Source organism: Coregonus clupeaformis, unplaced genomic scaffold (assembly GCF_020615455.1).
Source record: "Coregonus clupeaformis isolate EN_2021a unplaced genomic scaffold, ASM2061545v1 scaf0559, whole genome shotgun sequence".
NCBI classification, from domain to species: Eukaryota; Metazoa; Chordata; class Actinopteri; order Salmoniformes; family Salmonidae; genus Coregonus; species Coregonus clupeaformis.
In genome coordinates, this window is record NW_025534014.1 from 132,061 (window position 1) to 150,323 (window position 18,263).

Below are 18,263 nucleotides of genomic sequence, written 5' to 3' on the forward strand. Positions count from 1 at the left end.
GTAAACCTACAGGCTTAACGCTCACCAAGTAGCCATAACCTTGGTAATAATAAGTTACCTGAGGTAAACCCTACAGGGTTAACGCTCACCAAGTAGCCGTAACCTTGGTAATAATAAGTTACCTGAGGTAAACCTACAGGGTTAACGTCACCAAGTAGCCATAACCTTGGTAACAATAAGTTACCTGAGGTAAACCTACAGGGTTAACGCTCACCAAGTAGCCGTAACCTTGTTAATAATAAGTTACCTGAGGTAAACCTACAGGGTTAACGCTCACCAAGTAGCCGTAACCTTGTTAATAATAAGTTACCTGAGGTAAACCTACAGGATTAACGCTCACCAAGTAGCCGTAACCTTGTTAATAATAAGTTACCTGAGGTAAACCTACAGGGTTAACGCTCACCAAGTAGCCGTAACCTTGTTAATAATAAGTTACCTGAGGTAAACCTACAGGGTTAACGTCACCAAGTAGCTGTAACCTTGTTAATAATAAGTTACCTGAGGTAAACCTACAGGGTTAACGCTCACCAAGTAGCCGTAACCTTGTTAATAATAAGTTACCTGAGGTAAACCTACAGGGTTAACGCTCACCAAGTAGCCATAACCTTGTTAATAATCAGTTACCTGAGGTAAACCTACAGGGTTAATGCAGGCAGGTCTCATTGATAACAATAGTGAAGCTGGCATTGTGACGCAGAACAATGGGCTGGGAATAGAACGTTCTGAAGGCGAGTCGGTGTCACGGAGCTCAATAGAACTAATAGGAGCTGGTAGGGTGAAAAATGCCCAAACATAAGGCCTGTTGTTTCGCGATTACTTCACAACCAGGGACAGAATGTAACATTATGAAACTGGGCTCCATGGACGGCTGCAATGAACTAACATAAAAAATGTCACTTGAGGCGCCCCGAAAATAATATTCAAAAGTTCAGTCCTTGGACACAGAGGGGTTAAACACTAAGGTTACCGTCCATCTAGTGAAGAGAGGAGAACCGGACAGAGGGATGGTAGGTAGCCAGCATCCGTCACAACGAGAGAGGGAGAAGCCCTCCACGGTATTTAACAGGTAGAAGAAACAACCAGGGAGCTCCATCGGTCCACAAGAAATGCAGGCAGCCGGTGATGATATAGTGGTAGCTAGGATAACTAGGATGCTGCTGGTAGAGTAGCTAGCTTAGCTAGCTGTACCGACTAGCTTGGCTAACTAGCAGGTCGTTCGTCTGTCCCTCGAGGATGATGACGAATCCGGTGAACCACAAGATGAAACAAGGATAGCGAGTGAAAAGGATCTGGCTACACTCATACTGTTACTGACCATTACGCATTACACTGTAACGAACTCCGTCGTTGTTCCCCAAGATCACCTCAGCCCACTCTGCGCGCCAAACCGTACGTGGACGCGGACAGTTCCAGAACGTGGACATGAGCAGAGCCACGCAATAAACTAAACCCAGTCTTTACACTGGCTTACATTAGTAATATTCATGTATTTATTTTTTATATGTAAAACAAACATTCAAAGTTTTTTATAACAATATTTTGAGGTCTGGGCCCATATCCACAAAGTGTCTCTGAGTAGAAAATTGGTCGTATAAGTGCTGAGAATAAAGACTTCTACTCTTATGGGTATAAATTAAAGCTATGCATGAAGCCTCTAGTCCCACCTAGTCGGCAGATATTTAGGACACCTCATGAGCTGTCCTAACCAGTTAAGAGTTAACAGCAGGTGTCTTGATAATACTATATAATAATGCAGCGAGTCAGTGGTTCCTGCGCCACATGTAATTGCTTTGGAGTAGTTAAAAATAATATTTTTATATTTCTATATGATCAATCCATAAATAATATAGACCTACATGCAACAGTTTCTCTTCAGATTTTGACAATGATTTCTGTATAATAATGATGTGTAATAAGTGTTGGTGATTCAATAGCCTAGTTAATCATTACATGACTTTTAACACACTATCTATGTTTTGTTCAGTCTGGCAGTTACCCAGAACTATCAGAGGGTCTCTCTTGTGGCTTCTGCTGATGACAACTGCATTTATGTTATCATGATAATGTCTGCATAACATTTTGTCTTCATTTTGGCAGATTAACTCATGCTTATTTCTGAATATTAACTCAGGTTTTCGCGGCAAATGAGTTGGAGCTGTGGCAGGCGTTGGACCAGTGGCCGAAAAGTGTCCAGTTTGAATCCCAGGCCAGGCGCTGGAAAAAATGGGCGGAATTGATCTGACCCCTGGAGGGCTGCTGGGTTCACATACTCAAAACATTCACCTTTCGTTGGGCCCTTGAGCAAGGCCCTTAACCCCACAACATGCTCTCCATCCAGGGGAACTGCACTGCAGCTTGAACCTGTGCTGGTCCAAACTGTATGTGTGAGGTCTGCTGTTTGGGGCGTTAAGAATGGAGCAGACGACACATTTTTGTTGTTTGCTGTAACTAATTTGTAACTAAGTTGTATTGTATTGTATTGTATTGTATTGTAAAGAAGTCAGCCGGAGTTGACGTGTGTGTTTGCATATAATGAAGATCAATTCTACCCCCCATACAATACTTTTATACACAGTAATCATTATTTTTTATTTTAATTAATGAAGTAATTATAATAATAATAATAATAATAATAATAATAATAATTAATTATACACATTACATTTTGGATAGATAGTACTCAGACATCTATAGTGTTCACAGTAATGACTATTACTGATCATTATCTTTTTTAATCCCACCCCTCTGCTACTCTCAGCCCCGCCCACCTATCTCCGTAGAACATCCTCTTTTGATTTCCACCTGCCATATTTTTTTCAACTGTGCTGTGATGTCATACATGCATTTCTAACCTTTCTAGTCGCATAGTATCCACAGACTAAATTAAAGATCAATATTTTTCATAAGAGTATTGTTCTATTGTTGATTGACTGACTATGGCTTTCCAAATCCCCAGCACTGCTATTTCTAAGGATAATTTTTAATGAATATTGGGATTTTTCAACCATTCCTATTGTCCTATAAATTATATTCTTAGCTAAAAATATTCCTATTTAATAGTAGTAGCCATAATTCATAAATGACAAAATGCAGGGTTCTATATGGAATCATTTTGGTTCAGTGAAGAAGAACCTCTAGAGTTCTGATTAAAGAACCCTATAAAAGGGACTCTATATAGAACTTTTAGTGGTTCCATATATTAAGCAAGCGATATAACCCTTTTTGGTTTAAACAGGAGTGAAGAGTGTGTTGATTTGACGGTAGTATTGTCAAAATTCCGCTTGTAACAGCGATCAGAATTAGTAAAAACAATAAGGTTATGTATGACAACATATTAGACATGACACAATCATTAGACAATGCAAAACTTCTATAGATGTGTGTGTATGCTGGTAAAGATGTGTGTGTATGCTGGTAAAGATGTTTGTTTGTGTGTGTGTGTGTGTGTGTGTGTGTGTGTGTGTGTGTGTGTGTGTGTGTTTGTGTGTGTGTGTGTGTGTGTGTGTGTGTGTGTGTGTGCTGGTGAGACAACCACATATCACAGTCAAATATACAGGATACAAACATTTCATTCCAGCTATATAGCGTTTTGCAAAACAAAAATTCATACACAAAAATCTATTAATTAAAATCTCAGAACAACAATATCTGACAGACACATGAAGGTACCCATAAGCAATCATTTCTGATGGAAAAGAACAAACATGAAAAATATAGATATAACGCTTTAGAAATAAACTCCTTATAAATTCTTAAACAACATTGTCATCTCACCTCTTAGCTTTGGTGTCATGTTCCCAAGAGAGATTCATTTTAGAGCGAGGGACCCCCTCCTCTCTCTCCCCAGACAGACTCATTTTAGAGGCAGGGACCCCCTCCTCTCTCTCCCCCAGAGAGACTCATTTTAGAGGCAGGGCCCCCCTCCTCTCTCTCTCCCCAGAGATATTCATTTTAGAGGCAGGGACCCCCTCCTCTCTCTCCCCAGAGAGACTCATTTTAGAGGCAGGGACCCCCTCCTCTCTCTCCCCAGAGAGACTCATTTTAGACCACTGACCCCTAAACAGAGATGCAGCATGTTGGTTGTGGTGAAGGTCAATTGTTCTATTTTATTCATTATCTCTTAGAAATAAAATATTTACTAACAGATACGTCCAAACGTTCAGGAGATTTAATGCAATCACATCAACATGTAGTCATGACTGATATTTTTCACCTTTTCTCCATGTAGTGGAACTAATAATAATATAATAATAATATTAATATAAATAATAATAATGTCTCACTTTCTCTTGTAATATTTCCACTCATTCTAGTGTGTTGCTTTGTTCAACAGGTCTGATATTATTATGATATTATTTAATTTAATTCATAATATCAATGTTAAGAAAAGTACGTTCAGATTTCATACAAAATTACACAGGAAGTAGGAGCTCATTGTAATTTTGAAAACAACAAATGTTCTGATATTCTGAAAGATGATTTAGAACTATGATACATTAACATTTTTACAAATTGTAAAATAACCACGATATACGAATCCTATAATACGAGATATGAACAATATGTTTTTGAATTTGACTTGCCTAGCCCAGTTAGCGCCATTTTGTATGATTGAACTGTCACGTACCTTTCCCAGGTGAAATGGACTGTTAGATCTGAGTGTTTTACGTCATTCTCTATACTATAATAACATCATATATTTAATTTCCCCTACACACTTTACAATAATCCCTTGGAAGATTCTTACCTTGTAGCCTGTATTCACAACCAGAACATGTCAAGTCATTGAGATATTTCGCCGTTCTGCTGAGAGAGCACCTTCCTGATGACAAGTGGCTCTGTATCTATGTTGTAGGTACAGTTGATCTTTGGATGCAATATCTGGTCAAAGTCTAGTGGCACAACACCATAGTATAGCATTAACATAACAGTAGTTTAACCTTTGGCCAGTAAAGGCCATGGCATACTTTAAAATGTTGAATCATTATGATGGATCCAGTTTCAACATATCTCTAACTTTGAACCATAAAATGGGGTCCCAAATTATTGACTCCCTTGATAAAGATGAGTAAAAATGACTGTATAAAATAAATAATTCAAATACTGAGCTATATTGTATGCCAAAAAAAAATGGAAATTAAATGATTTTATACAATTGCTAAGAGAAATTGCTCAGAGAAAGAGATTTTGTTTAACAAAAAATAAAAATAAATCTCAAAAAGGTAGGGGTCAAATTTGACACTCCCTTTCAATACCTCCCTTGTGAGGATAACGGTACTGAGCCTTTATCTAAAATGTTTTATGAGTTGGAGAACACTTTGGGAGTGATTTTAGACCTTTCTCCATCCAAATGGCCAACTACAGGAAGGTAAAGGTGCAACTAAACACACAATAAAGAAACAAATCTCCCTAATTGACAGGAGGCTTGATTCTTAGTCATTTACCCACCGGCCTCTTACTACTAACTATCCCAATTTATACATTCTACCAACATCATACATAAATAATCCCTGGTAGGATCCTTACTACTATCCCAATGTATACATTCTACCAACATCATACATAAATAATCCCTGGTAGGATCCTTACTACTATCCCAATGTATACATTCTACCAACATCATACATAAATAATCCCTGGTAGGATCCTTACTACTATCCCAATGTATACATTCTACCAACATCATACATCAATAATCCCTGGTAGGATCCTTACTTTGCAGCCTGAATAAAATAAAATAAAATAAAATGATTGCCTTGGCAACATCTATTTGGGGATCCCAATAAAAAACTAAATACTTAACATGACCACAATAATGTCAGCTGTATTTGTTGTAAGACGCCCATCATACACTGGTGGCAGGTAGCCTAGCGGTTAAGGGTGTTGGACCAGTAACCGAAAGGTTGCTGGTTCAAAACCCTGAGCTGACTAGGTAAAAAAACTGTAGATGTGCCCTTGAGTATCTTTGGATAAGAGCGTATGTTAAATGACGAAAATGTAAATACTATTATTTAAAATGGTCAAGGGCTTTATGAATGTATTTTATTGCCTATCATCTGCCATGTAAAAAGTGTTACCATGCAATTTCTGTGAAAAAAAGCCTGAAATGGTGGAAGGTCAAAGATCATGAGTATTTGATGTCTGTGTCTCTCTCAGTCTCTGTCTGTCTCTAACCCCAGTTGTCAGTAAAGAAAACAGTTAGCTGATGTCTGTTTCTCTCTCAGTCTCTGTCTGTCTCTAACCCCAGTTGTCAGTAAAGAAAACAGTTATCTGATGTCTGTGTCTCTCTCAGTCTCTGTCTGTCTCTAACCCCAGTTGTCAGTAATGAAAACAGTTAGCTACACCTCATGGTTAATGGTTTATCCTCATGGTGTGTAGAAAGCATACCTATATAAAAGTATATTTGTTCTTGTCCAGCCATTAAATATTTTTAGATGACAGATCAGGATATCCTATAAACTCTAAACTGGAGAGAGGACAGAGCAGGATATCCTATAAACTCTAAACTGGAGAGAGGACAGAGCAGGATATCCTATAAACTCTAAACTGGAGAGAGGACAGAGCAGGATATCATATAAACTCTAAACTGGAGAGAGGACAGAGCAGGATATCCTATAAACTCTAAACTGGAGAGAGGACAGAGCAGGATATCCTGTAAACTCTAGTAAGTATATGTTTAATCAAGGAAGTGTGTGTCTCCCTAAATGGTGTGTGAGTCTTTTTATCACACTGTAATTCTGGAAGTTGGAACACACTCCTAAGATGAGGTCTCTGAGGAGAGAGAGGAGGGGGCACTGCCAACCCCCAGACCCAGAGAGCAGTCTCCAGTACCCAGCTGTCTGTCTATGACTGGTCCATGTACAATCCTCTCAATGTTATCAGTGGACCAATGCCCTTTGACCCAAAGTAAGATTACTGCCATACATTATAGATTATAAAAGGGGAATTCCTCAAAGATCTGTGGAGAATGTGAAAATGTAACAGACTGTAGTCTGGTTGGGAGGTTGGGAGTTCAACGTTATATCAATCATTTATTTATGAAGCCCTTTTACATCAGCAGTTCCATGTGGGGAGAAATAGAGGGAAATGTCTGACATGATGAATGATGCAGGGGTGATTTCTGATACTACTGATCATCATTACTGTATGAAATACTATGGGGGTTTAATAATGATCCAGGGTGATTTCTGATACTACTGATCAACATTACTGTATGAAATAATATGGGGTTTAATAATGATCCAGGGTGATTTCTAATACTACTGATCAACATTACTGTATGAAATACTATGGGGTTTAATAATGATCCAGGGTGATTTCTAATACTACTGATCATCATTACTGTATGAAATATTATCTTTTTCTTTAAAAAACTGCATTGTTGGTTAAGGGTTTGTAAGTAAGCATTTCACTGTAATGTCTACACCTGTTGTATTCAGCGCATGTGGCAAATAAAATTTGATTTGATTTGAAAATATTATGGGGGAAAAATACCCAGCTGTCAGAGACTCAACCAGACCCAGAGAGTATACTCTCCAGTACCCAGCTGTCAGAGACTCCAACCAGACCCAGAGAGTAGAGTCTCCAGTACCCAGCTGTCAGAGACTCCAACCAGACCCAGAGAGTAGAGTCTCCAGTACCCAGCTGTCAGAGACTCCAACCAGACCCAGAGAGTAGAGTCTCCAGTACCCAGCTGTCAGAGACTCCAACCAGACCCAGAGAGTAGAGTCTCCAGTACCCAGCTGTCAGAGACTCTAACCAGACCCAGAGAGTAGAGTCTCCAGTACCCAGCTGTCAGAGACTCCAACCAGACCAGAGGTAGAGTCTCCAGTACCCAGCTGTCAGAGACTCCAACCAGACCCAGAGAGTAGAGTCTCCAGTACCCAGCTGTCAGAGACTCCAACCAGACCCAGAGAGTAGAGTCTCCAGTACCCAGCTGTCGAGAGACTCCAACCAGACCCAGAGAGTAGAGTCTCCAGTACCCAGCTGTCAGAGACTCCAACCAGACCAGAGAGTAGAGTCTCCAGTACCCAGCTGTCAGAGACTCCAACCAGACCCAGAGAGTAGAGTCTCCAGTACCCAGCTGTCAGAGACTCCAACCAGACCCAGAGAGTAGAGACTCCAGTATCCAGCTGTCAGAGACTCCAACCAGACCCAGAGAGTAGAGTCTCCAGTACCCAGCTGTCAGAGACTCCAACCAGACCCAGAGAGTAGAGTCCAGTACCCAGCTGTCAGAGACTCCAACCAGACCCAGAGAGTAGAGTCTCCAGTACCCAGCTGTCAGAGACTCCAACCAGACCCAGAGAGTAGAGTCTCCAGTACCCAGCTGTCAGAAACTCCAACCAGACCCAGAGAGTAGAGTCTCCAGTACCCAGCTGTTAGAGACTCCAACCAGACCCAGAGAGTAGTCTCCAGTTTCCCAGCTGTCTCTATGAAGAGTGACAGGTCCATGGACAATCTCCACATTTTATCAGCAGAAGTACGCCATTTGATCAAAGGTAATATGAGAGAGACAGCACTTTCAACAGTACCGTTTATTGTTCAGAGGGTTTTGAGTTCACTTCCTGGGTCGGCGAGAAAGGGACAGAACTATATATCAGTACCTGTTGCTTACTCTGCTCTGTTAAAAAGTTCATTATGACATCACATTCATTGAGAAATAGCAGTGAACGATCTCAATGTCCTTATGTTTTTATAATGTTCCTTCAGCTCTCTGCCAGAGGATCAGTCCAGGTGTGCAGTGTGTCAGCAGGCGCTGAGGGATCCAGTCTCTATCACCTGTGGACACGGGTTCTGCAGACAGTGCATCACCAGATACTGGGAGAAACCTGCTCCTTCAGGAGACTATGACTGTCCTCAGTGTAGAAAGAGATCCAGAACACGGCCTGTACTACAGCACCTGAGTGAACCCAGTGATGCAAACCCTCAACCATATTTGTTGATATGACATGGCAGGTGGAGAGGGATCCCCATATATAACTCTGTGGGGACACCACTAGGTGGAGTCAGAGTGCCACTGTCACACCACAATTTATTCTCACCACAACTACGAGTAATTGTTTAAATGGAATGGAATTGTCCCAAAGGTGCAAAGATCAGTGGAAATCAAGTTCATCTAAAATACAGTACCTAACATTATGAATCCTTTACCCAAGTCTAGTATGAAGCTATGATTTCAGGATGTTCAGAACATTCCATTTTCAGACAGAAAGGTAGAACTGACCTGAAACAGGATACTGGGCCTCATAGTAGGAGTGCTGATCTAGGACCTGTCCATATAATCTTATTCATTATGATCTAAAAGGCTAAACTGATCCCGGATCAGTACTCCTACTCTGAGATGATATGTGGATACGGCCCCTGACCTGAAACAGGAAACTTTTCTCTTCATTTAAGCTTTTGGGTTAAAATTCTAAATCCCTGTAGCTCATCAACATGGGCTCCTAATGTAACTATGGCAACCAGGACCAGATATACTGAATTACTGTGTTGATGTGTCTATACAGCTGAACAACTCTTTCCATAATGGAGGACCAGATATACTGAATTACTGTGTTGATGTGTCTCTACAGCTGAACAACTCTTTCCATAATGGGGGACCAGATATACTGAATTACTGTGTTGATGTGTCTCTACAGCTGAACAACTCTTTCCATAATGGAGGACCAGATATACTGAATTACTGTGTTGATGTGTCTCTACAGCTGAACAACTCTTTCCATAATGGAGGACCAGATATACTGAATTACTGTGTTGATGTGTCTATACAGCTGAACAACTCTTTCCATGGTGGAGGACCAGATATACTGAATTACTGTGTTGATGTGTCTCTACAGCTGAACAACTCTTTCCATAATGGCCTTGTCATTGAACAAGCCCAGAAGGCCAAAGTCTCTTCTGCACACAACATGATGGACAATATCTTTAAACAATATCTTCAATTAAAACCCTTCATTAAAACCCACTAAATATAATTTTAGTGAATCCCTTGTCCTTCCAGGTGTTAGACTATTATCAGTGAGTCAGGTGTTCTCTGAACCTGGTCCTGGAGAGCCACTGGGTGTGAGCTCTGTGGGCTATGGAGTGAAGCTACACAAAAGAGACTGTTGACTGAAAGTAATCTGACCTTGGCAAAGGACATTGGAATCAGTGTGTCCACGGAACTAGCTGCTAAAGAGGCTCACCAGTTGAGTTCATCAGGAACTTAGTGGGTTCATCTAACAATCCTAATCACCAGCTGATACATTTTAATTTCATACACAGGGTAAACCTTCCACCTAGAAAACATCATTTAATAGAAATCACAACCGCTCCTCTGTGTGATCTATGTAATCAAGGTGCCTTGGGCTCCTTTAATCATATGTACTGGGAGTGACCAGGGGACACGTTTTGGAAAGAGGTATCCTCATACCTTGTTCCCCCAAACTGTTATTACTGAATGATAATTCACCACTGTCATTACAGCAAAGACGTATAATGTTGTCAGGTTTGACAGCAGCTATAAAGACGTTGGAACTAAGATGGCAACCACCACACCTCATTGGATCAGCACTTTTATAGATATCATTTATTTAGAACTATCCACTGCTAGGATCCATGGGGCTAGCCAAACAACAATTGCAGCTGAAACCATAAAATAACTCCTGTAGTGGGTTTTACCCAACAGATTGCCCATTCATGATCATTTCGTGCAAATGTGTGCCTTACTGATTTTATTATTATAATTGTATTTACATGCAATAAGTGGTATCCATAATATACTGATATACATTTTATATATAATTTAACAGTATTCTGTCTCTAGCTGTATAACCATTCCTGCTGCTATTTGTTCTGATATATATTTTAACAGTATTGTGTCTCTAGCTGTATAACCATTCCTGCTGCTATTTGTTCTTGTCTGTGTTCCTTTCAAATAAATGAAAAGTTGATCACAGAGTTTCAACTGAAAATCAGAGACCAGGAAATCAAGTCACATGCTTCCACTGTGGCAAGGTGTTACATCAGACGTCTACATGCTGGTGTAAGGACATGGATTGTCCAGTCTGTGGTAAAAAGGGCAACATCGAACAAGTCTCCAGAAACAAAAAGAGAACAGAGAAAACGCAAAAACGGGAAACAAGAAACAGACATTCCAACGAAAGACACAAAGACATGTTCACACTGTTGAGTAAGAGAACACTGAGGTGAGTGACTCATCAGACCAGGAAGTCACACTGAAAATCCTGACTTTTTCCTGGCGGGCCGCACGGCTACTATGTCTCCCCCTTGCTAGAGGGACAGCCGGTGGGTATGGAGATTGACACACGGGCAGCTGTATCTCTTGTGTCAGAAAAAAGACACTGAAACACCTTCCACTTCAACCAGCGCACCTCGTGTTAAAGACTTACACAGGTGAATCTGTCGCTGTTAGAGGCATCACTGATGTCACAGGTCAGGTAAACAGACAAACTGAAAAGCTGCCACTCTATGTTGTGAAAGGAGACTATGCATCACTACTGGGATGTTCATAGATGGAGAAAATCACACTGGACTGGACATCAGTGCATACAATGACACATGGAGACACATATCTACCTGCCATCTTAAAGAAACATGGAGAAGTCTTTAATGGACAGCTGGGTAGTATGAACGACATTACATGGAAGCTTAGCATTAAGCCAGACAGCAAACCAACATTTCTGAAAGCAGGACCTGTACATTATGCTATCAGACCATAAGTTAAGGCTGACTTGGAGGCTTTAGTCAAGAACAAAGTACTGGAGCCGGTCAGCATGATTGAATGCATGAGCAACACCCATCTACCAGTCCTTAACACTAGAACCGCCTGGCCTTTCAGCTATTAGGGATGGGTAACTCAATCTTCGGGGTGTCACACTTTTCCCCCATCCCTAGCAAACACAGCTGATTAAACTAATCACATTCTAAACTGAAGATCATGATTAGTTAATTATTGGAGTCAGGTGTGTTAGCTGGGGCTTGGGCAAAAGTGTGACACCAATCAGGGCCCCCCGATGACTGGAGTTGCCCATCCCTGAACTATAGCAAGGTGTGACACCAATCAGGCCCCGAGGACTGGAGTTGCCCATCCCTGCACTATAGCAAGGTGTGACACCAATCAGGCCCCGAGGACTGGAGTTGTCCATCCCTGCACTAGAGCAAGGTGTGACACCAATCAGGCCCCGAGGACTGGAGTTGCCCATCCCTGCACTATAGCAAGGTCGTGACACCAATCAGGCCCCGAGGACTGGAGTTGTCCATCCCTGCACTAGAGCAAGGTGTGACACCAATCAGGCCCCGAGGACTGGAGTTGCCCATCCCTGTGCTATAGCAAGGTGTGACAACATGGTTGATAAATAAATCCTTGATACATAGTGCATAAACTATTGTAAAGGATTAATTAAATTAAAAAATAAATATTAGTGGAAATATATATTTTTGTAACTTAAAAAAAGTTAATTCTACAAAGTAAAATAAAAAAAGGCCTATAGCTGTCACGATCGTCGAAGGAGGAGGACCAAGGGCGCAGCGTTGAAGGCAAACATACTTATTTTATTAAGTGTACACACGAAAACAAAACAACAAACGATACGTGAAGTCCAACGGTACTAACACAAACCACACTGGAACAAGATCCCACAAACACTGTGGGAAAACTGGCTGCTTAAGTATGGTTCTCAATCAGAGACAACAAGCAACAGCTGATACACGTTGCCTCTGATTGAGAACCATACTAAGCAGCCAGTTTCCCACCACACTGGCCAACATAGAAACACATGAACTAGATCTACAACACAGAACACAAACACATAGAATCTACACACCCTGGCTCAACATAACAGAGTCCCCAGAGCCAGGGCGTGACAAAAGCCTATTTTTGTTTCCCTTACAATAAAAAACATTACAGTGTAATTATCCCTTTGATCAACTTTATTTGTAGATTTAATTAGTAATAGAGTTTTAGTACTTAATAAAGTCCATTTACAGTTTATTTTGACAAAGTAGAATGAAAAACATAATAATAATAATAATAATAATAATAATAATAATAATATAACCAGCCAGGTGTTCAGGTGAAATTATTTGCTGTATTTCTAAACAAAAGCACCAGTGCATTAACAATTATAAAGGATTAATTCCATGAATAAATATTTGTGATAATATATTAATGACAAGATATAAAAACAATAATGTGTTGATTGTATCAGACACTGTACCGAGCCTTTACACATGAACCAATCACGTCTTCTCTTTATGCTTCAGGTCCACAGTCAGCACACAAGCCCCACAAACAAATCGGTTGCCCTGCACACAGTTTTTATGGGACTTTTTCCGTCCGCTCTTACTTACTTGACATTGTGTCTCCTTTTTCCCCAGTGGGAGCTGTGGGGCTTGGGGAAGAGGGAGAGCAGGACCTGCTGTCTTGACATTGTGTATTTTTCCCCAGTGGGAGCTGTGGGGCTTGGGGAAGAGGGAGAGCAGGACCTGCTGTCTTGACATTGTGTCTTTTTCCCCAGTGGGAGCTGTGGTTCTTGGGGAAGAGGGAGAGCAGGACCTGCTGTCTTGACATTGTGTCTTTTTCCCCAGTGGGAGCTGTGGTTCTTGGGGAAGAGGGAGAGCAGGACCTGCTGTCTTGACATTGTGTATTTTTCCCCAGTGGGAGCTGTGGTTCTTGGGGAAGAGGGAGAGCAGGACCTGCTGTCTTGTCATTGTGTCTTTTTATTTTTGCTCCACGTGTCTCAAAACCACAGTCTCAGACAGTCGCTCACTCGGCTGGTCTGGTTGAATCTTTCCCCAGAAATGGAAAGACATTGAGCAAGTTGGTTTCGACATCCGCTGCTAACCAAAACAGAAGTCACATGCATCATTATCAGTTTCTATCTGGTTTCTATTGGACATTCATCCATTGACGACAGAATATTATGTTACTCGTTGTTGCTTAGTAACCAGAGCAATGCTGGCACTAGAGTGGTCATGTGCTAAATGAATGAACAGCAGGGATGTTGGTGAAAAAATTATATTTGGAAATAGAGCTTCACCTCTTGAATGTTGAGAGTTATTTGATAAAGGTAAGTGTCATAGAAACTGCAGAATATGCTCTTTCAGATACAGCACTATATAGAAATCACAATGTTTTACCTGCATGGGACTCTGAAGGAGGATTTGATAAAGAGATGCTCCTTTCCCTGCATCTGTCAATTACAAGATGAGTCCATCTCTTCATGTACAATTTGACCACTGATAATATTGTCACTCATCAGACTATTGTCAATGTAATCTGGTCTATAGGCTAACTCTTATCATGTGTGAAATGAGTTGAGGTATAGTTCAGGTGTAGTTTTGATGGGCCGGCTGTGAGGCTGACTGGCATCAGTTTGTTTCCTGCTCATCAACTTGGATAGATTCAAGATTATTATTCTAAAGGACTACTGCAACTCATAGCATGTTTTCGTTTCCCACAATACATTTAATTAGTAATAGAATTATAGTAAATAAAACAGACCTGTAACAGTTTATTTTTACAAAGTAAAACATAAAAGAGAAATGTATCAACCCACAAGGCATGTGGTCAAGTGATTTGCTGCTGATAAACAGGCATAACACAAACTCATCATTACACTATTGTTCTAAATGAATTCAACATCTGCACCCTCCTTATCATTCAGTTAAGCCTCATTTAAATTCAATTGTGAAGTAAGGTGCACAACTATCGCCCATTCATCCATTTGTCATTTATTCAGTGAGGAAAGAGAGACTCATTAGTGGCGCATTGTCTTGGCAGATTAAGTTGGGAATAGGTGTGAAAACAACGGGTAACAAGGCATATAATACTTTTCTGTTCGTGATGTAAAAATTCTGACAAATGAGCAGTGTAAAATACAAACATTTAGGAAGAGTCAGGGAGCAGGACATAGGTTTTTTTGGGGTCTGATTCTGGTGTTTAAAAGGCAATTCCACCACTTTTCAACCTCATATTCATCCTCTCCAGCACCACAACAGTGTCTATATTTGTGAAAACAGCACGTTTCTATGATCTGTAGTTAAAAAGACAAGAAGAAAAGTCTTTACAAAATGTGACATAAAAGTAAAACCTGTGATTTCCACCTGCAGTGAGTTTCTAGTTCCCAGCCCAATGGAGTAAACCCAGTGATTTCCACCTGCAGTGAGTTTCTAGTTTCCAGTCCAATGGAGTAAACCCAGTGATTTCCACCTGCAGTGAGTTTCTAGTTTCCAGCCCAATGGAGTAAACCCAGTGATTTCCACCTGCAGTGAGTTTCTAGTTTCCAGTCCAATGGAGTAAACCCAGTGATTTCCACCTGCAGTGAGTTTCTAGTTTCCAGTCCAATGGAGTAAACCCAGTGATTTCCACCTGCAGTGAGTTTCTAGTTTCCATCCCAATGGAGGGGATTATATTGCTCCCCACACCACTGCAAATCTGATTGGGTTTGAACATTTCTGCTTTTAACATGTTTAAACTTTTAAATTAGGTCTTTTTAACTTTATATAATTTTCTACAAAACACAATTTTCACATATGTTCTTCTTTTATTTTTACGGCTGCATTGGACATTTAAAGGTAGTTTTTTAAAATATATATATTGTTTGCCTCCACAGCAACATGGACACCTGCATGCTATAGGAGGACAGGCTCATTGTAAAGACTGGAATGGAATTAATGGAGCGGTATCAAACACTTAATTTATTTATTCAATTTCAGCCATAAAAATGAACCCGTCCTCCTATAGCTCTTCCCACCAGCCTCCTCTGGGAAATGTCTCTGTTCTTGTAAAAGAGAAGTTGATAGTATCACATCTTGTTTCTGTTGTATCTACATGTATCTACATTAAACCACAGGTTCTGTTCTTGAGACTGATGGGGAAGAGTGGGGTGGAAAGGCTTTTGCAACACTACTTTAGTTAGCACACCCCTGTGACTAATTTAACTTCCCGTTTGAGATACTTGGGAGAAATTCAATGTTATTTTTCTACCTTCCCAATACCTTCCCCCATGTCTCATATTCACAGTTATCTTTCAACGTTCCCAATACCTTCCCAATGTCTCACATTCACAGTTATCTTTCAACCTTCCCAATACCTTCCCCCATGTCTCATATTCACTGCTATCTTTCTACCTTCCCAATACTTTCCCATAGAGTGCATTGTCCTTTAGTCTCTATGGGCCAGATGGCCAGTTGGTGAGGGCCACAGCATGGGGAAAGAAACTGTTCAGATGGGGGTCTATAACATCCAATCACATAGGTTTACAGCAGCTGACAGTTGCAACATCATTGCTAATAATGCAAACTGCCTTGGTTTAGATAAAGACAAGCTCTGTACAGATGTAGGATCTTAATTTAATCAGCCTGTTGCAGGAGAACTAAAACTTGTTGTGTATTTGAGGGTTAAAAAGGCTTCTGAAGTTTGTAATTTCCACTTTTCCACCTTTCCCTTTTGAAAATGTCAATTCATTATAATCCACATGATAATTCAAAATGTCGTGTTGCTTCAGGATTATTTTCCTGCTGTAGCAAACGGGCTCAAATTAAGATCCTACATCTGTAGCAATATACCTGTCTTTAATGTACATGGCTATATTAGGAGGACATGATTCTCTTTAGACCATTATTTCTTGACCATTTGACATATTTTATTTACTGTTGTTTAGGCTGGTTGAATGAGTTCCCTATGAGAGGCTACTTCATCTGCAAGAAAACAGGCGGCCGCACCAGTTTCCTCATATGAAATTAAAAGTAAGTGTGTAGCCTACGCACTTACAAAATGGCTGTTTAAACTGTGGGACACATTTATTGGCAACATTAAAATTAGGATAAATGTGTTGAGTTTAAGGAAAGACGGGCAGACTCTGGTAAGTCTAGGCTACATATAACTATTATATTAGAAAGTTAGGTCGTTTACAGACATTCAATAGTCAGAGTAGGTTTGATATATGATCACTTATCATGCTGACCAACCTGATGGTCTCTGTTGGAAATGTGAAACATGTCATGCCTAGGCTACATGCTCTGTCCTGCTACTGGTAGGCCTGTAACGTTATGGGAACTGATCTGAACAGGTTTAGGCTGGTCATCTAGGATATATAGGCTATAGCTGAGGTATAGACCTCCATCTGCATATCACTAACAAACCGCTATTATATATTATAACCTAGCCTACTTTACATAATATAAATCTCCTACTTGTTGCAAAAATACTTTCTGAATGGATCAATGATTTCCCCTCAGATAAATCATGTCTGTTTTAGCCCTTCTGTCTACATTCTCAGATTCAAAGGCAAAAAATGGCCGACTTTTTAATTAATACAAATAAGTGTGAGACATGGCCTTGTGTTGCTGCACTGTCTATAACTACCTTAACAAACAGTGACCTATTATTATTATTGACAGTTAACATGGAGAAGAGATGTCACAACCAGATGTTCATCTGATTGCATTAAATCACCTGACTGTTTCGATATGTAATAATAATAATAATATGCCATTTAGCAGACGCTTTATTTCTAAGAGATCATGAGTAAAAGAGAACAATGGACATTCTAGAATTAGTTGTCACTGTGGTAACCAAAACCAACATGCTGCATCTCTGTTTAGGGGTCAGTGGTCTAAAATGAGTCTCTCTGGGGAGAGAGAGGAGGGGGGACCCTGCCTCTAAAAATGAGTCTCTCTGGAGAGAGAGAGGAGGGGGTCCCTGCCTCTAAAATGAGTCTCTCTGGGGGAGACAGAGGAGGGGGGCCCTGCCTCTAAAATGAGTCTCTCTGGGGAGAGAGAGGAGGGGGTCCCTGCCTCTAAAATGAGTCTCTCTGGGGGACATGACACCAAAGCTAAGAGGTGAGATTACAATTTTGTTTAAGAATTCGTACGTTTATTTCCGAAACGCTATATCCACAATTGTTTTTCAGCAGAAATGATTGCCTTAGGTCCCTTCAATATTACTGGGTACCTTCAATATTACTGTTCTCAGATTTTTTATTAATGGATTTGAGATGTGTATAAAAATAAAAGTTTTTTTGGCTAAATGCTATATATCCATTGTTTAGCTGGAATGTAATGTTCGTATCCTGTATATTTGACTGTGATACGTGGTTGTCTCAACTAGATATCTTAAGATGAATGCACTTACAGATACCATATCTTAATTTGACCCAGTTTCTCATAGCAGGAAAATAATCCTGCAGCAATAGGAAATGTAAATTATTATGTGGAATTATAATTCATGATTTTTTTTGTAGTGGTCGGTAAATTTTTCA

The 18,263-nt window shown here is 40.3% G+C and overlaps 1 long non-coding RNA gene across 1 annotated transcript; it reads left to right on the forward strand.

Annotated features, from left to right (window-relative positions):
* The first annotated feature begins 13,904 nt into the window (after window positions 1-13,904).
* On the forward strand, window positions 13,905-17,648 carry LOC123485074. Its single transcript, XR_006658854.1, has 3 exons — window positions 13,905-14,069; window positions 16,665-16,749; window positions 17,608-17,648. It is a non-coding gene; the product is annotated as an uncharacterized LOC123485074 (long non-coding RNA).
* The last annotated feature ends 615 nt before the right edge of the window (window positions 17,649-18,263 follow it).